Source organism: Ixodes scapularis, unplaced genomic scaffold (assembly GCF_016920785.2).
Source record: "Ixodes scapularis isolate PalLabHiFi unplaced genomic scaffold, ASM1692078v2 PGA_scaffold6__148_contigs__length_123643588, whole genome shotgun sequence".
NCBI classification, from domain to species: Eukaryota; Metazoa; Arthropoda; class Arachnida; order Ixodida; family Ixodidae; genus Ixodes; species Ixodes scapularis.
Window position 1 is genome coordinate 65,364,748 of NW_024609881.1, and position 17,082 is coordinate 65,381,829.

General features: G+C 44.4%; 1 pseudogene; it reads right to left on the reverse strand.

The window, feature by feature from the left end:
- Positions 1–13,834: 13,834 nt before the first annotated feature.
- LOC120841394 lies at positions 13,835–16,393 on the reverse strand (annotated as a pseudogene).
- Positions 16,394–17,082: the final 689 nt, after the last annotated feature.

Below are 17,082 nucleotides of genomic sequence, written 5' to 3' on the forward strand. Positions count from 1 at the left end.
GTGTAGCTCGCGCGCTGCTGTGGGTCACGTGACAGGGGTGACAAGAGAGGAGGGAGGGGGCGAGGTCAAGGCGCTGGGACCACCGGGACAGCCCCTCTCCCTCTCCCCAGGCATTCCAGGGAGATGCGTTTTTGTAGTCCCGAAGAACAAACGCGCGCGCGCGCGCGCGCTCGAACTTTGGAAATGGTGGCGGGGCGGTTAAAAGCTCGGCTTGCGCCCGAGCGAAGAAAGAACTCAGCGCAAGCTCGTAGTTTGAGTGCTGCAACGGCGGGCGTGCTCTCGCAATGCTCGATGTTCTTGCAGCCGCGTGTACGCGTGCTACCTTCGCTGCGTCTTGAATTAAAGTGAAACGGAGTCTAGACGTACATTCTTTCACGCGGTCGCGTCTTCTGCGAGAGAGATTCAAGCTGAATAAGTAAATTGAGGCAACAAAGATGGACAAAGTATTAAAGGTCTGTCAAAAATATCGGCTCACCAACGTCGCGCGTTTACGTAAAAAAAAAAAAAGGTGTTAGTTTTAGTTGCAGTATAATCGAAAATCAGCGCAATTGAAATATAAATATAATTACTTGCATTACGCGGACGATCTGAAATCGATGAACCGGCGCTCCCAGCCTTCCGGAAAACATTGGCTGCCACGGCTGAAACGCTAGGCGTGCCCACGCCGCCGATCTGTACGTTCAATATCAAACGGGCTCCGGAGAGCCGTTTGATTAAACCGGTGCAGTTTGCAGCATGGTCGCCGGTTTGAGCAAACGTGCGACAACTTTCCCCAAACGAGTCGCCCATTTGCCCAGACGAGCGACCCGTTTGCCAAATAGGTGACCGTTATGGCTCATACGGGGGACCCCTTTGAGCCATACGGGCGACCCCTTTGACAAACTGGTGACCAGTATGGTTAAACGGTTACCGGTATGGACCCGTTTATTTTCATATGGGCGCCAAATGGTTTTTTTCAGTAGGGCAGCCCCTTTGTCCACAGAACTCTGAGAATGTAGAGATTATCTATCCTACCTGTGACATTATCTGCAACTCACAAATTTCAGTGCTGCATTGGATTGTTTACAGCAAGGCATGCAAGTGAGTCATGTTTTTTTTATCCGCAAAACTTTCAAAAGGCCGAATTGTTTACCTCGGCAAAAACTGTACGGTCCGGGGCACAGCCACGCAGGCGGCAAGGCGTTGACACCAAGAGGTCCCATTCTCTTTCCCCGCTGGCTCTTGTGGTACCCTTGTCTCCGTCGACTGAAAGGAAAGTTCCTTCAGTGTCGTGCATACTTGAGCCTCCACTGAAGCAAAAATGATTCCATATGAACCTACTTGCCATTAAAGACCAAAGTTCACTTCTTCACTCTTATTTTCTACCGACCTAATACAATGGTTTGTTAACAGGAACACCGCCGTTAACTAGAAAACTCATTCGTAATGCAAGTCCTACGTAGTAAGGAATCATGTTCAAGGTCTAATTAAACAACAAGCATGGGCACTAAAGACACCCTCCTACATGGGTGGGCATTAGTAGACCCGATTTGGCTAACATTTGCGAGGCCTAGCTTGACAACATAATAAATGACATTGTTTCTGGTCACATTATTTTTTTTAGATGCCTTGGCATTAGTTCTGACCTTAGACTGGTTTTGAGCGCACCAATATCATGTTTGCAACTTTGCCATGGGAACCACGAAGTTCTTTCAAAACTAAATAGCAAGCTTTAAAATAAAATAACAAAAAAAGTTAACCATTTCGTCGTTTACCCTGAGACGGGGGGTTTTACAGTTGTACAGATGCACGAATATAATTACCATTGTCTATGGCCTACCTGCTGGCACCTGTTTCCAGAAAAATCAACAAATACCAAAGTAATGCACATAATATACATCGTGAAGAGGCCTGCCGAGAACCTGATGAAATGCCAAGAACGCATGAACTGTTAAGTTTTCCGTTCACTGCATGGTTCTCTAAAGGCCCGTTCACACTCTTGCGACCTCTTAACTGGGTTACTTAAAACCTCTTACAACGGATGGATAGATGGATGAATCCGGCTGAGCCCTTTCGATCGGGCGGTAGCTTATGCCACCTAGCCATTTTGTTTCACCATTTAAGCTTAGAATATTTATATGTGAAATCTATATTCACTCCGCACCGCAAAGCAAGTGAGGCTATGAAACCCCCTTGCCATCAGTTAATAAAAAAATACCTAGTTTTCTCTCGCTTTCTGCAACATTCACTTAATCTTTGCTTGGTAATCTCTACAGTCTTGAAATCCACTCTCCCTTCGCTGTCTCTAAAACCCAATGACTTTATTAAATTCATGTTGTCTCCAGTAGGCGTAGGGTGAAGCCCTTTACAGTATATTATCAAGTGCTCAGCCGTCTCGTCCTCCTCTCCACAAGCAGTGCACACTGTATTCTGTTCCTGCTACCTCGCTCTGTATGTTCTGGTTCGCAGAACACCCGTCCTCGCCTCAAACAACGAGCTTCCCGTAGAGTCGCCATAAATGCTTTCTTTGGCAATAACTGTTTTGTTTAATCTATAGCTTTTCAGAGCCGTCTTTGTCTGCATTCCGTCTAGCCACCAATCTCTTTCTGTGGCCTTAACTTTCTTTTTAACTGAGACCTGCTCTTCCGTATCTCCACTATAGCTTAAAAACTTTCCTCTTAATTTCCTAGTGCGCTGTCTCCACCTTGTGTCTATACTACTCATGCATAAATAGCTTGAAACCTTTCGTGCCCATTGGTCCCTATCCATTTGCCTCGACCGATCCTCAAATTCTATCTTGCTCACCACTTCCCTGCTCTCAAAAGACGCCCATCCATGTCTCCTTGTACTCCCTGGTTTGGCGTTTTGTAATGTGCCTCCAAAGCCAGTCTACCTACTCCGCGCTGTTTTATTTCTAGTCTTGCATCCACTTCGGATTTCATGCATAGCACTGCGTTTCCAAAAGTCAAGCCAGGCACCATGACCCCTTTCCAGATCTCTCTCACCATCTCATACCTGTTGTAATTCCAAAGTGCTCTATGTTTCATTACAGCTGCATTTCTGTTGCCCTTACCTGTTATATACTTTTCATGCTCACTGAGGTATTCTGCACCATCACATGTCTATACTCCTAGATACTTGTATTTACTAGCTCTCTTAACTGTAATATTCTGTATTTTCAGCCTCTCAACTTCATCACAGTTAAAAATCATGACTGCTGATTTTTCACTACTGAATTCCAAACCTAATTCCTCTTCTTCCTTACCACAGATGCTCATTAATTCCTGCAACTCTGTCCTGTTGTTAGCCATTAGTACAATATCATCCGCATACATCAATCCCGGTAAGGATTGCTGAATTTTTTCGCCTAGTTTACTGTACAAAAGGTCGAATCCAAGCCCACTCTTCTCTAGTCTATCCTCCCATCCTCTCGGATACAACATAAACAGCAAAGGCAATAATGGGCACCCCTGCCTAAGGCCTCGTCTTACCTCTATTTCCCCCGTCGCCTTTCCTTCCCATGTTATAATCACCTTATTATCTTTGTAAATGTTCCTTAATAGGGCTGTTAGTCCTTAATCTAGGTTTAAGCTTTCCTGTATGTCCCACAGGTTCCTTTGGTTCACATTGTCATAGGCACCCTTGATATCCAGAAATGCCAGCCAGAGCTGTCTGTTTTGTTTTTGAACTATTTCTGTACACTGTGTTAGAGAAAATATATTGTCCTCCAACCTTCTTTCTTTCCGAAACCCGCTCTGTAACTCGCCCAGTATGCCCTCGCAGTCTACCCATTCCTCCAGTCTGTTCTTTATAATCTGCATTACCAACCTGTAAATAACTGGTGTCACGGTTATGAGGCGATAATTCCTAATATCAGAATTATCTCCCTTTCCCTTATATATCATACTCATCCTACTAAGCCTCCCTTTCCCTTATATATCATACTCATCCTACTAAACCTCCATTCATCTGGAATATTTCCTTTTGTTATCATAGCGCTCACTACATCCCTTAGTTTTGCCTTAGATTTAGGACCCAAATTCTTTACCAGCTTGATTGGGATCCCATCTGTGCCTGTCGACGTGCCACTAGGGACTCTTCGTTCTGCCTTTTCCCATTCTGTTTGTCCAAAATCCGCGATATCACAAGCTGGACTGCTACTTCCTTCGGTTCTCCTATCTTCCACAAGTACCCGTTCCCGAAATTTCTCCTCTATCACTGCTCCTATATATCGTACCGCATCATCTCCCTCTAATTGATCTCCCTGATGCGAGAGTATGAACCTCTGTCTAGCTTGCGTCGTTTCACCGAGTGAGTTCAAGTGCTCCCAAAACTTCTTAGCTGCGTTTCTATCTTTCTTGCTTATATTACTCATTCATTCCTCACCCTTTCTCTGAATTTTCGCATTGATCAAACTGGATGCCTCTCGGCGACAAGTTATAAAAGTGTCCCATTTTCTCTTTACTTCCGTTTCTGAATCCCCACTGCGCTTAGAATACTTGTGTTCTCTGGAGGCTTCTTGACGTTTTTGTATCGCTTGCTTCACTTCTTTGTCCCACCAGCTTTTTGGTCTCTGTCCTTGCTTCCCCTTTCGTTTACTCTGAACTTTGTCTAGTTCCAGAACAAAAAGCCTGGTTAGGCTCTCATAGGTCCAATCTGTATACCGTTGCCCCGAAACTGCTTCCTCTATTCTTTCAGTAACTATTTCCAACTCTTTGTCGCTGCAGAAAGCTTGCTTTGAATTATGTTGTCTAGTTTCAGCATTTATTTCTCTGGCAAAATTCAGCTCAAGGCCAACATGAGCCCGAATCTGGTCGTTGGTTTGTTTTAAGTCATGGCCAAGTACTCCTAATAAAATATTGAAATAACCAGTTGAGAAGACAGCGACGATACTTGCGTCACTTGGTCTCCAGCTTTAAAAAAAAAGATATGTTTACAGATTGGCATAGCGAAGACACCCTTTCAAACAGATTTATCTCAAACAACCATAGTTACATGTGATTTATCTTCAGCATGAGTAGTTACATGTACCACGCAAACGGCACGGCTTTCCTCTGCTCTTGTCCCTTCCCCCATCTTGTTTTCTTTTGCGAAGATCGGCATTGATAAGAATAGCGTAGGCCCTGACGACAGCAAACTGAGCTTGTTAGTGGTTGTCCGCACCAATTTAATCATAACAGTCTAACCCTCTTTTTTAAGAATGCAAACAAAAAGATGCCCTTCCACTGAAAAAAAAAAAGGAGTAAAGTGGATTAGAGTATGATTATAGCACCTCTAAACTCACAAAGCCTGCCAGTTCGACGACGGAGTCATAGAGTGCCTGGTCAGATTTTGGAGCGTGAGGATTTGCTAGCACAGAGCATTAAGGAGCCATTCCTCGCGGAACCTGGACGTCAGCACACAGCTTTTGCAGTGGCAAGGACCCGAAACATACTTTTTTCGTGTTTCGCGTCCGCTACGGCGAGACTCTTCTCCGTTGTATGCCACTTCACCTTTTCCGTTTCGGCGACCGTTTCTCGTGGCAGTCTGCCAGGTTTTGTCAGTATAAAGGAGGCTATGGTACGACATATACTGGTGCTCCGTAGCGGGGCACCATCCTGCTGTGTAACCTTTGGGCAGCCCTTTGTCTACAGAACTCCGAGAATGTAGAGCTTATCTATACTACCTGTGACATTATCTGCAACTCAAAAATTTCAGTGCTGCAATGGATTGTTTACAGCAAGGCATGCAAGTGAGTCATGTTTTTTTTTATCCGCAAAAACGCAAAACTTTCAAGTGGCCGAATTGTTTACCTCGGCAAAAACTGCACGGTTCGGGGCACAGCCACGCTGGCGGCAAGGCGTTGACACCAAGAGATCCCGTTCTCTTTCCCTCGCTGGCTCTTGTGGTACCCTTGTCTGCGTCGACTGAAAGGAAAGTCCCTTCAGTGTCGTGCATACTTGAGCCTCCACTGAAGCAAAAATGATTCCATATGAACCTACTTGCCATTAAAGAGTAAAGTTCACTTCACTCTTATTTTCTACCTGCCTAATACAATGGTTTGTTAACAGGAACACCACCGTTAACTAGAAAACTGATTTGTAATGCAAGTTCTACATAGTAAGGAACCATGTTCAAGGTCTAATTAAACAACAAGCATGGGCACTAAAGACACCCTCCTACATGGGTGGGTACTAGTGGACCTGATTTGGCTAATATTTGCGAGGCCTAGCTTGACAACATAATAAATGACATTGTTTCTGGTCACATTTTTTTTAGATGCCTTAGTTCTGAGCTTGGACTGGTTTTGATCATACCAATATAATGTTTGCAACTTCGCCATGGGAACCACGAAGTTCTTTCAAAACTAAATAACAAGCTTTAAAATAAAATAACAAAAAAAGTTGTACAGATGCACGAATATAATTACGATTACCTATGCCCGTACCTGCTGGCACCCGTTTCCAGAAAAATCAACAAATACCAAAGTAATGCACATATTATACATCGTGAAGAGGCCTGCCGACAACCTGATGAAATGCCAAGAACGCATGAACTGTTAAGTTTTCCGTTCACTGCATGGTTCACACTCTTGCGACCTCTTAAAATTGGGTTCCTTAAAACCTCTTACAACGAGAGGACACACTGGCACCATCTATTGGGTAGCAGTGTAAACTCGGCGGTCCGGCAAATTTACTATTTCTCTTGCGCATTATCCTTTCTTTCTTGGCTCGAAAAACTTTTGTCAACCTTATAAACAAGCCTTTCCTACAGGTATTACACATGTTTGACCTCGGAAACTCCGCGAAACCTTCGCTCTTGTAAAATGCAGTTCCAGGGTCAACGCATAGATGGTGCCAGAATGCCCCCAGTATGTACCCTCGTCCTAAGAACTTTGAAGAAGTCTTAACAGATCTCGTCTCTCTCGGTCGTACTCAGTTGCAAAAGTGTGAACGGGCCTTAAGACTCAAGTTTTTGCTAACTGTGTTCATTTTCTTTAATCTTGGAAAGTGCTTCCAAGATAGCAGTGCCCATGTATCCTCACGAAGTTGCTGGTGCATGCTTGGGACACCCTCGGAAGCTTCTGCCGTTGACATTGGAAACCTGTGGACGCACACATACTGCGGTTCCATCCTCCAGCCAAGGCTACCCGCTTGCGCTTGCCCAGCTTTTGCAGTTAGTTCATGCTGAGGCGAGACGAGGTATAGTGGCATTTGCACATTCAAGATATCAAAACCCACCACATGTCGCTCCGAGCGGCATGATGATGATACCCAAGAGCTATTTCGCGTATGGTCTATAAAACCTATATAATGCACGATGCTGAACCTTCCAATTTCTACATAGTTTAGAACCGGGAAGGTGGACATGCAGCAAGGCACGCACCTGCAGTTGCGTCCACTTTGACAGGTGTAATGGGCTTCCCTCCCACGGCGCCATACTTTGTCACGCCTGGAAGGTTGGCCTGTCACACTCTTATCGACCAGGTCCTGGCCCTTGTAGAGGCACCGGGACAACAGGATCAGCAGCGCGAGTCGAACTTGGCCTTGCTTATGGCCCTGTCAAATTTTCCTTCTGGTCGGGAAACCCCGCCTCGGAAGTAACGCTGCAAGTGTAAAGATAATCATAAATAAATAGGTGATCAAGCAAGTTTTAGTACAGGTATAGTGCCTGGACGTATTCTCCACTGGTGCAATTGCCATCTTGTTCCTCCCATGTATTAAGAGTTGTCCCAAGGAAGCAACAATGATGTTACAAAACCGAAAGTGTCATGCTACCGAAAGTCTGCAGTTGGTCTTCAAACCTCTAGTGAATAAGACAAGCAGGCACAAGTGCCGCTGTCATCATGGCGTCCCAACTTGTTACTGTGAAGTGACTGTGGACTGTCCAGGCACCGTAAAGAATAGTGCGGCAAACACACCGGATGACTAACCCCACCTAAACCCCCTTGACGAGTTTGTGCTAGTTTCGTAAGTGGCATCAAAGCGCCTGAGCAGGAGGCCCGTGCAGGACTTGGAAGCAAATGGCAGTGTAGCCCTGAAATGAGAGGCGCTTGGAAGTGAGTGGCAGCACGGTACTCACTCGTGGCAGGTGTCTCTCGCTTTCAGACAATTAAGGCTGGACCGCATGTAAGCGATTTAGTGAGCAACGAGACGAGCATCGGCGACAGCGACGGAGATTTCTCACTGTCGCTTGTAACGCTGCTCGGTCCTTGAACTACTAGAAAACGTCGCTCATCACATTGGTCGCTTGCTCCAGTTGCTTTCAGGCAGTGTGCTTCATCGTGCGGCTGAGCGATAGCAAAAAGGGTCGCCATCGCTTGTCCCGTCGCTCCCTTCATGGTTGTCAGCACTTGCAAAAATGTGAAGTGTGAAATTTATGTAGGGCTTTGTCCATGCCGGCTCTCAGACTGCTGGCAGAACTTTGGGTTTCAGTGAAATACGACCACACGGTTTCTCACTCTGCTTATGTACTGAGGAGGAAAGCTGACGAGGAAGTAGTTGAAAAATCAGTTCATGCTCTCTTCAAAAAAGTTGTTTGAAACACCTCATTTTCTGTTGTTTTTTTGGCTGTCTACAGTGTCGTCCGACGGCACTCCACCCGTGCCTACAAGTGCCGCCCGAAAGAAAGTCGAACAGCACATGTATCCCTGGGGAGCTCGTTAACCAACCCCCCACATACATTCATGCCGCCTCGCGGCAACAGTATGTGGCTGCTAATTACAAAACTATGAACCTACTTGGCCCCGTTGCACATGACGCCTCGCAGCGTCCAGCCCCTCTGTCCCATACCGAGCCCCGCTGTCCCCCATGTACCTCCGGAAAGGGACGCCCATACCATTTTGTTAAAGGGGCCCTGCAATCATATTTAAGCGCCTACCTTCTTTGCGGTTTCCACGTCTCTTGGGGTTCGGGCAAGCCAGCGGGCACGGAGAGGGTAACTAAATATCAGTGAGTCATATTTTAACCGGAAGTTGCAGAAACCTCTTCCATTTATGAGGGCGACCGGCATCGCCGAAAGCGCGCAATATGTAACGTCTTTGGTCCTGGGCTTACCACTGGTCAGAGCCGCTAAAAGCCTTTTTTTAGTCGAAATACAAAATATAAATGTCGTGAACCGTTTCAGTTATGTATGAAAGTAGTTTTTGTTTGGTAATTTAGATCAGAAAAGAAACAAATGCAGTTTATAAAGTATGGAAACAAGAAAAGACTCGTCGACAAACCCGCCACCAAGCGGCGGAAAAAACGGCGCATACTAGAAAAGGCTTGTGGGATGAGGCTCCGACGAACAGAGCGTAGAAAGGTCCCGGATGTACGCGGCGGCGCTGCGGTCGTATACCGGATTGAGGATTCGACCGGTTCCGAGCGTTCCGAAGGCTTTCAGCACGGGCTTGGCTGGCGATTTGGCCGTTTGGCGGTATAGCAGCGCGAAGTGGCTCCCGTTCTGAACTGATCTTTACACAGTGTTTGCTGTAGTTTGTGGCCAATGAAGTGTTATGCAAAATTAGTCCTTAATCGCGCAGCAAATGCAATGCAAGCCGCCCTGGCCACCCGCCTCATACAGCCTATCCAGAATATGCTTTAGTGGCGCCCTCTCGAGCCGTCGACACGGAGTGCAGCAGCCGTGAGCGCTCGATGAGCTCACTACTCCTCTAGTTCACAGCCTCTCAAGCCAGGACCTACGACGTCATGAAAGAGGTTATTTTTTGTTTGTTTTTGTAATTCTTAATTGCCTATAACTTTTAAAATAAAGCGAAATTTGAGAAAAGATTAAGTTACTACGTTCAGTGCGCTCAAGTTCGGTGCAAATTAAAAACCAGTCAAAAAGTTGTTGCAGGGCCCCCTTTAAGCAAAGTTTCGTCGACAACATCCTTTTTTTTTCCCAGTGTTAATGGTAAAAAATAAATGACGCAAATATCGCCAAATGCCTCGACAAAACAAAATGTTTGAGAAAAGATTTTAAAAAGTAAGCCCACACTGTGGATCGAATCCGGGTACGCTGCCTATGAGACGAGCTATGCTACAATTTCCAATAAGCTACGCTACAACTTTGAAAAACTCGTTTTGATAATTCGCTTTACATAAGACTTTCGGACGGCACTTGAAGACGTGAGTGGAGTGCCACTGCAAGGCACGTGAACGTTTTGCAAGAGTGCCGTCGGACGGTACTCGACACCACATTATATATATACCGGGTGTTTTTGCGAAGACTTTAAAAAATCCTAAAAGTTAGGGCGATTGAAAAAAGAAGAAACTCTCTTCGGGAACAAACTACCAGCCACGGCGGACGTCAGGAATTGCCAAAAACCTACTAATTAGCCAGATAATTAATTAAAACTTGTTAATTAACTTTTTAATTAGGGGAAATAGACATATGGTTCCAATTAGAAAGTTGCTGAGCGTTATCGAAAACCACTAAATCAGTCATTTTCAGAAAGACATTGAGCGCGTGAGACGAGTAGTAGCGCACTGAAGTTGCCACTCGTGGAGCAGGTACAAGGCTAGCGTTTGCGGTAAGGTGCCCGCGCGATTTTTCTGCCTCTTATCTAGCCCCAGCCTTGTACCTGCTCCACGAGTGGTAATTTTAGTGCGCTACTACTCTTCTCAAGCGCTTAAAGTCTTTCTGAAAATGACTGATTTAGTGGTTTTCGATAATGTTCATCAACTTTCTAATTGGAATCATGTCTATTTCCACTAATTAAAAAGTTAATTAACAAGTTTTATTTAACTATCTGGCTAATTAGTAGGTTTTTGGCAATTCCTGCCGTCCGCCGTGGCTCGTAGTTTGTTCCCGAAGAGAGTTTCTTCTTTTTTCAATCGCCCTAATTTTTAGGATTTTTGAAAGTCTTCGCAAAAACACCCGGTATATCTTTTTGTAATTACTCAATGCGCGTTTTTTCCCACAACCTTCACAATACACTACAGCCAGAGGGCTACCAAATAACTGCAACATATACAGCATTTTGTATAAAAAGTTTGTGCCCTAGTCAAAAAAGACCTCTTCGAAAGCAACATCAACAATGCAGAGAAACGAACCTGATTTCGAACACCCGCAGTGAAAGCAAACGGGGTGCAAATACGAGCGCCAGCACATAATGGGTACCATAGCAGTCATGGGTTCCGCGAAACACACCGCCTAGTTAGGTGGTACCACAGCCGTACAAAGGCGCCACCCGATTTGTAGAACTCGCCTTGTCCACCGATCCACGAGATAAAGCTCCCGATACACTTACGAAGTCCCGTCCCCCCCCTCCGGCTTCGGTGGGACCTTCGCCTCTGTGTGCGTTCCCTTACGAAAATGTCAGATATGGCCCCGATATATTTTATATACGCCCAGATATGATGATATAAGCACCGTATAGGGCCATATAAGTGCGTAAATACGGCCAGATAGTGTCATATCAGTGCGCAGATACTGCCGTATCGGGCCATATAAGTGCGTAAATACGTCCAGATAGTGCCGTATCAGTGCGCAGATAGTGGCGTATCGGGCCATATAAGTGCGTAAATACGCGTCCACATATCGCCGTGTAAAAGTCAAATACTGATCCTTTCACGACATAGAAAATAGAATATCCCTGATAATGATATATGGGCCCCATTTAGTTTGTATATCAGATATCGACCGTGTAGTATAAAGTCGTACTCGCGAAGACAGTTGATTTATCTATATTGCATGAGAGTGACATGTTCTGCAATTGGTTAACTATTGTTAACATCCTTAAAGTGAAGTAATTATTCCAGGTAAAATTTGCACCAATTAATTGCATATTTTGAACAATGAAAGTCAAAGTAAATGTGGTTGTATATGCTTGACGTGTGACGATATGACGAAGTAAGATCTGAAAGCGAGTTAATTAAACAATGCACTTTAATTGTGTCCGCGAATGGGACATGTGAAGACAAACTCATCAGATGGATCTTCAGCGACTTATTAGCAGACTTTCAGTTGGGGCACATAGGTGCGGCATATATCTCCCCGCGGTTTCTTTGATAACCCGATCAACACGGTCTTAACATCCATTTCGCTGCCGCTAGCGCCGCATGTTAATTACCACGAAAGTTATAACCACTTCAGCAGAATGGATCGCTAATGTGCACTCACTGAAACGAGCTCATCGATCGAGGAAAAAAAAAAAAAAAGCTCTTGACAAATACAAATTAGTCCCGGGAGACTCCTTTTTGCTTGTGCTCATTTGCATATGTACCCAACACACGGTACGATTCAATGCCTTACTTACGGATTTATTTTTGCGAATATTTTCTCCTCGTTTTATCGGAAATGAAAGTTATCGCCCAAATTAACCCGCATTTTCTCCTAATTACATACAACTTTTTGCAAGAATTTTGGTGAGTAATCTCGCATGAAATGTGTCTCCACAAAGCTAATAATGCGATGGAAGAAACTTATTTATGTCATAACACACCAATAAAACGATCAAAAGTTAACTTGGTACTCTTCCAACATTAACAGTTGGAATTACATATGCATGCAACATTCCTGCTAAATAAATTTTAAAGAAAAACCGTGTCTTAACTGCACAACTGGATGATTTTTGAAGGCATTCAAACAACTAGATACTGGTGTTTCACAGCTTATAAATTTTATTCATTCAAAAAATTAATATCCCTTTCAAGAAACACACAAAATCACAAAAAGTAGGGATGGACATAGACACTCAAAAAAGCGCTTGAGAATACAAGTATGTATCGAGATAAATGTACTGAAAGGCTGCAATATATGAAAATACCAAGATATGCATTTACTTCTTCAAACATTGGAAAAAATACATAGAAAGACATACACACAATTTGATATACTAAAATGGACTAAAGTGTATACATGACAATCTCAAGTCCAATATCAAGCACTGGCACAACTGACTTTTCAAACAATTCATACTTCTATGAAAAAAAAGTGGTTTTGCAAACATGCAGCAATCAATTACAGTTCAGTATAAGAAGACTCAAATCAGCTTGTCTTCAAAGCAGTCAAAGTGCATCGCAGCACAAATGATATGTTGTAAGAGGTGTGACCCAATGAAATCTGTTAGAATGATTTCAGACAAACGAAAAGGTACATTAGCAGGTGGGGTAGAAATAAACAAAGCAATATATAAGGTAGTAACAGTGCAGCAGGCGTCCCATAAATCAAGTCTCTATATGCATGCAGACACACATCCCGCAGCTGAGGAGGCAGTGGACACAGTCTGCAAAAAAGGACTGTGGTTGTTCCATAAACAATTTGCCACCACAGCCATGATGTCTGCATCAGATTGGAATTGTCGTCCCTTTTGAGCTGTCTATATAAGGGATCGAACAAATTAATGTCACGTGGTGATTTGTCAGGACTGTAAGCTGGATGAAGCAGAACCTCCCACCCTTTCTGTGCTAACGCATCCTGCACAATCCTAACAAAAGTCTGCCAAGAGAGATATTTCATTTCCTGACATCCTACCCGAAACATACACACCCAGTCAGTCACTGTTGCCTTCGATACAGATTTGTCAAAAAAAATCGCCTGCATTCTGCGATGAATGTCGACTGATCTACACCCTCAAATTATTAGAAACTAAATCACAGCTCGCTCACCGACTTCAAACAAATTCCTAATCATATCACATCAGCCATGTTGTCTATGGTGTCCAACACAAACCAGACAAGCGAGGACTTATTGCAGAGAAAGCACAGTGTAACCGAGCTTTTGGTTGCACGTCAAAAGATCCCCAGGTGGTCTAAATTAATCCTCAGTCCTCCGCTGGGGCATGCCAGATGCCCCTCGTTGGTTTGGGACGTAAAACCCCCAATTCGCCAAAAACCGTTTGTGTCACGTGCACCGGGCTACGTGACACAAACGTTTTCCATTTGATCACACCTAAAAACATTTTACTAGCTCTGACAAATAGCATTAACAGCCTCTGTTGAGATATGAATGATGAGACAAGAAAGGTCTCGAACTGAGGAGACATGATTTTAACTACAAATTCAGTTCATAAGAGTTAGGAGAAATGCACACAAAATCCAACACCTTGACACATTTCGTCATCTTAGGAGGAACAGGAATTACGTCCAAATGGTCTTTCTGCTTCACAGCAATGATGTGTGGAATCGAAAATCCCGTTCCCTCAGGCCTGTACTGCACACCACGCTCCAGAAGTTTGTTAATAACCATGTACACTTGCCCAGCATACTTTGCGAAGCACTGAATTAATGCAAAAGTTCTCTCTCTCAACAACATACATGACTGTGAAATTGTTTCTTCTCTTCTGATTAATGCACAACACAGAAGAAAATGTTTCTGTGCCCATTGTGACTTTCTTGTAAACGTACACGTGCTCTCTGTTGGAGAAGAAAGAACCAAGAGCTGTCCTCACAGCTCCACTTGTCTGACATGGTCTGCCATGAAAGGCAATACCATTAGATGATACTCTCGTGAAATGTAAATTTTCTAGCTTGCTAAGCACAAAGTCAACATGCAAGCGGTCTCCAACACGATTTTGGATGACACTGAGGGCATTGCTTATTGCAACCAAGCTCGCAAGCTGTTTCTCCACAGCTTTTGTCCCTTTCACAAGGCGCATCAGTTCCCCATTTCTATTCTCAAATAAAAATGCTGAAGTGGACCAAAGTGGCCCCCAGTTCCTTACTGAGTCAGCAATGTGTGTGAGGTGGTGAACATTAAATGAGCAAAACCGTTCTCCATACAGATTTTTAACACCATAAACGAATCTGAGCAACAGCCTCTCCGAAATATCAATGTCCTCTACGGAGACAGATTCAGAAAGCAAGAGGTAAACTGCGCCAACCAGAAGGGCAAAATGATCAAAATAAACATCCGGAAGGCTTTGGTGCAGAGCAGGAAATGAGTAGAACAGAAGCCACGCACGCAGTTCGCTTGCTTTCCAATAGCATCTCTGTTTCAAGGAACGTGGGGTCCTGGTGATATAGTCCGGTGGCTTAATGGCCAGTAGTTTCTTATCCACCACCTCTACCTGACGGCCCAGGTACCATGACTCTCCATGGTACTTAGAGTGAAACCATAAATGCAAGAATGTTCTCACCACCCCGAGCAGAACGCAATGCATGTAGTCGACAACAAATCCGCTACCGCAGTCGAATTCGGGTATGAGGCTCAAAACAGTGGGACCTTTGACGCCCTTCACCGGGTGACCATTCTCAAGTGCCTCTGCAGTTTGCCGTTGCATCCGATGGCCATTCCTGAGGGAGTATGTGCTACCAGGCAGATAGACATGGACATGCCCTTTGCCTGGCAACGAGAGGGATTTCGCAGGATGCTCACAGAAGGAGCAACCATACAGACCATTGAACTGTCTTATACCCTGAAGCATTGCTCTCGCAACTGCATCTACCGAAGATACAGGAGCTGTAATGTAAGAGATTATTGTCTTGCCTGTCTCTGGGTGACGCCAAGCAAGTCCACTAGTGGCAAGTTCCATAAGCTCCACGCAAAAAGGCTTCATGAATGTATTCATTACTGGCTTTACACCAAACCACAGACAAGTCAAAATTTGGAACTTCTTACGCATGAGAGGTGGAAGCTCAGGAATAGTGCAGTGTAAGGGCCAAAGAGACTTTCCCGAACTGTTGAAGACCTGAACACCGTCCGTATTCCAAAAAAGAGAGAAATTAAATTTAGAAGAACAAGCAGGTTGTGACTGGTACATCGCACCATCTACAATATCTTCAATGGGCTTGTCACTGGCTGAACTTGTTGGTTTAATGAAATATTTATATATTTTATCATCCTCTAGAAATGATCGCAAAGTGTCTGCCAACTTCATCTGCAGGAAACTGCCCTTGCTGTGGCACGGCTCATTACAACATGGACAATGTGTGGCATTTTGTTCTAGGTATTCATTGCATTTACTACAGAAAAAGTGGCTGCACATTCCTCTGCCTCTTTGAAAGCGCGACAGAACCTTGAAGAACATAAATGTGGTGCTCGGGAGGGTGTTAGATGATGGCAGAAGTGTTGCAAAAGCAAACAGGATTTGACCTAGGCATTCTCTTGTTAGTCCACACTTAAAAAACACTGTCATCAAAAAGAGGCAAGCCTCAATGTTAGTGAAAGGGCTGCCTTCAAAAAGTGCAGACTCATCAATGTTAGGACTGTCAGGAGCAGCTGAACTATCACTTTCTGCAGCACCATTGTCAGATTCAGAGTTCATCTCTAGCACATCATCGTCAGATTCAGTGTTCATCTCTAGTACATCATCGTCAGATTCAGTGTTCATCTCTAGTACATCATCGTCAGTTTCAGAGTCGGAACAGTGAATCGGTTCTTCCGTCTCACTCTCACAGCACGAAGCAGGACTTGATGGTTGAGCTTGGGCACCATCCAGCATTGAGGAGAGGACAGTATCTGGTGCATCGTCTAGAACTGCTGGGCTGGTTGTTGCACTGGAGGCTGCCATTGCCGAGGCTTGCCATTGTCGACAGGTTTCCCGAGGCAGCTTTACTTAGAGATTCAAAATAAAATTCATTATTATGTATGGTACACCTAACAACAAACTTGCCAAACAAAAAGGGGCAATAGCAGAAATGGTAAGCAGCTCAAGACCACCCTTCCCAACTCAGAACCCAAGCATCTAACCAGTTAAAAAAAATTTGACAATTTTTCATTTCATTTTATTTCATTTATTTAGATACCTTCATAACACTATAGGCGACGGGTCGGTCGAAGCCAGTAGAGGCTCGAAGGACAGAACCCAGCAAATGCAATGTCACAGATAGACAGAAGAAGTCCGTTGATGCATATATTGGTAATCGGAAGATAAAAATCAAGCTGCCAAGCATTTGCTTCATCTTACCTTACATGGTGTCTAAAGAGAAAACAGTCTATATGTACAGATGAATAAACTGTACTGAATGTGCAACTAAAAGCATGCCAGGTAATTTGTGGAAATCTCTACAGGTGTGCATTATGAGATTCAAATTTTGTGTAGAAGGACCTATAGACAGGGAAAACCTGTCTAGACCACAGACGCAGTGCGCTCCAGACTGTGCGTGTTACGTGTGCCGGCGGAAGCTGGGCCCGAGATAGCGCGGCTCTGAACATGCGCTGCCAGTGTGCAGTGCTGGGCAGATCCCAACATTTGTGTTG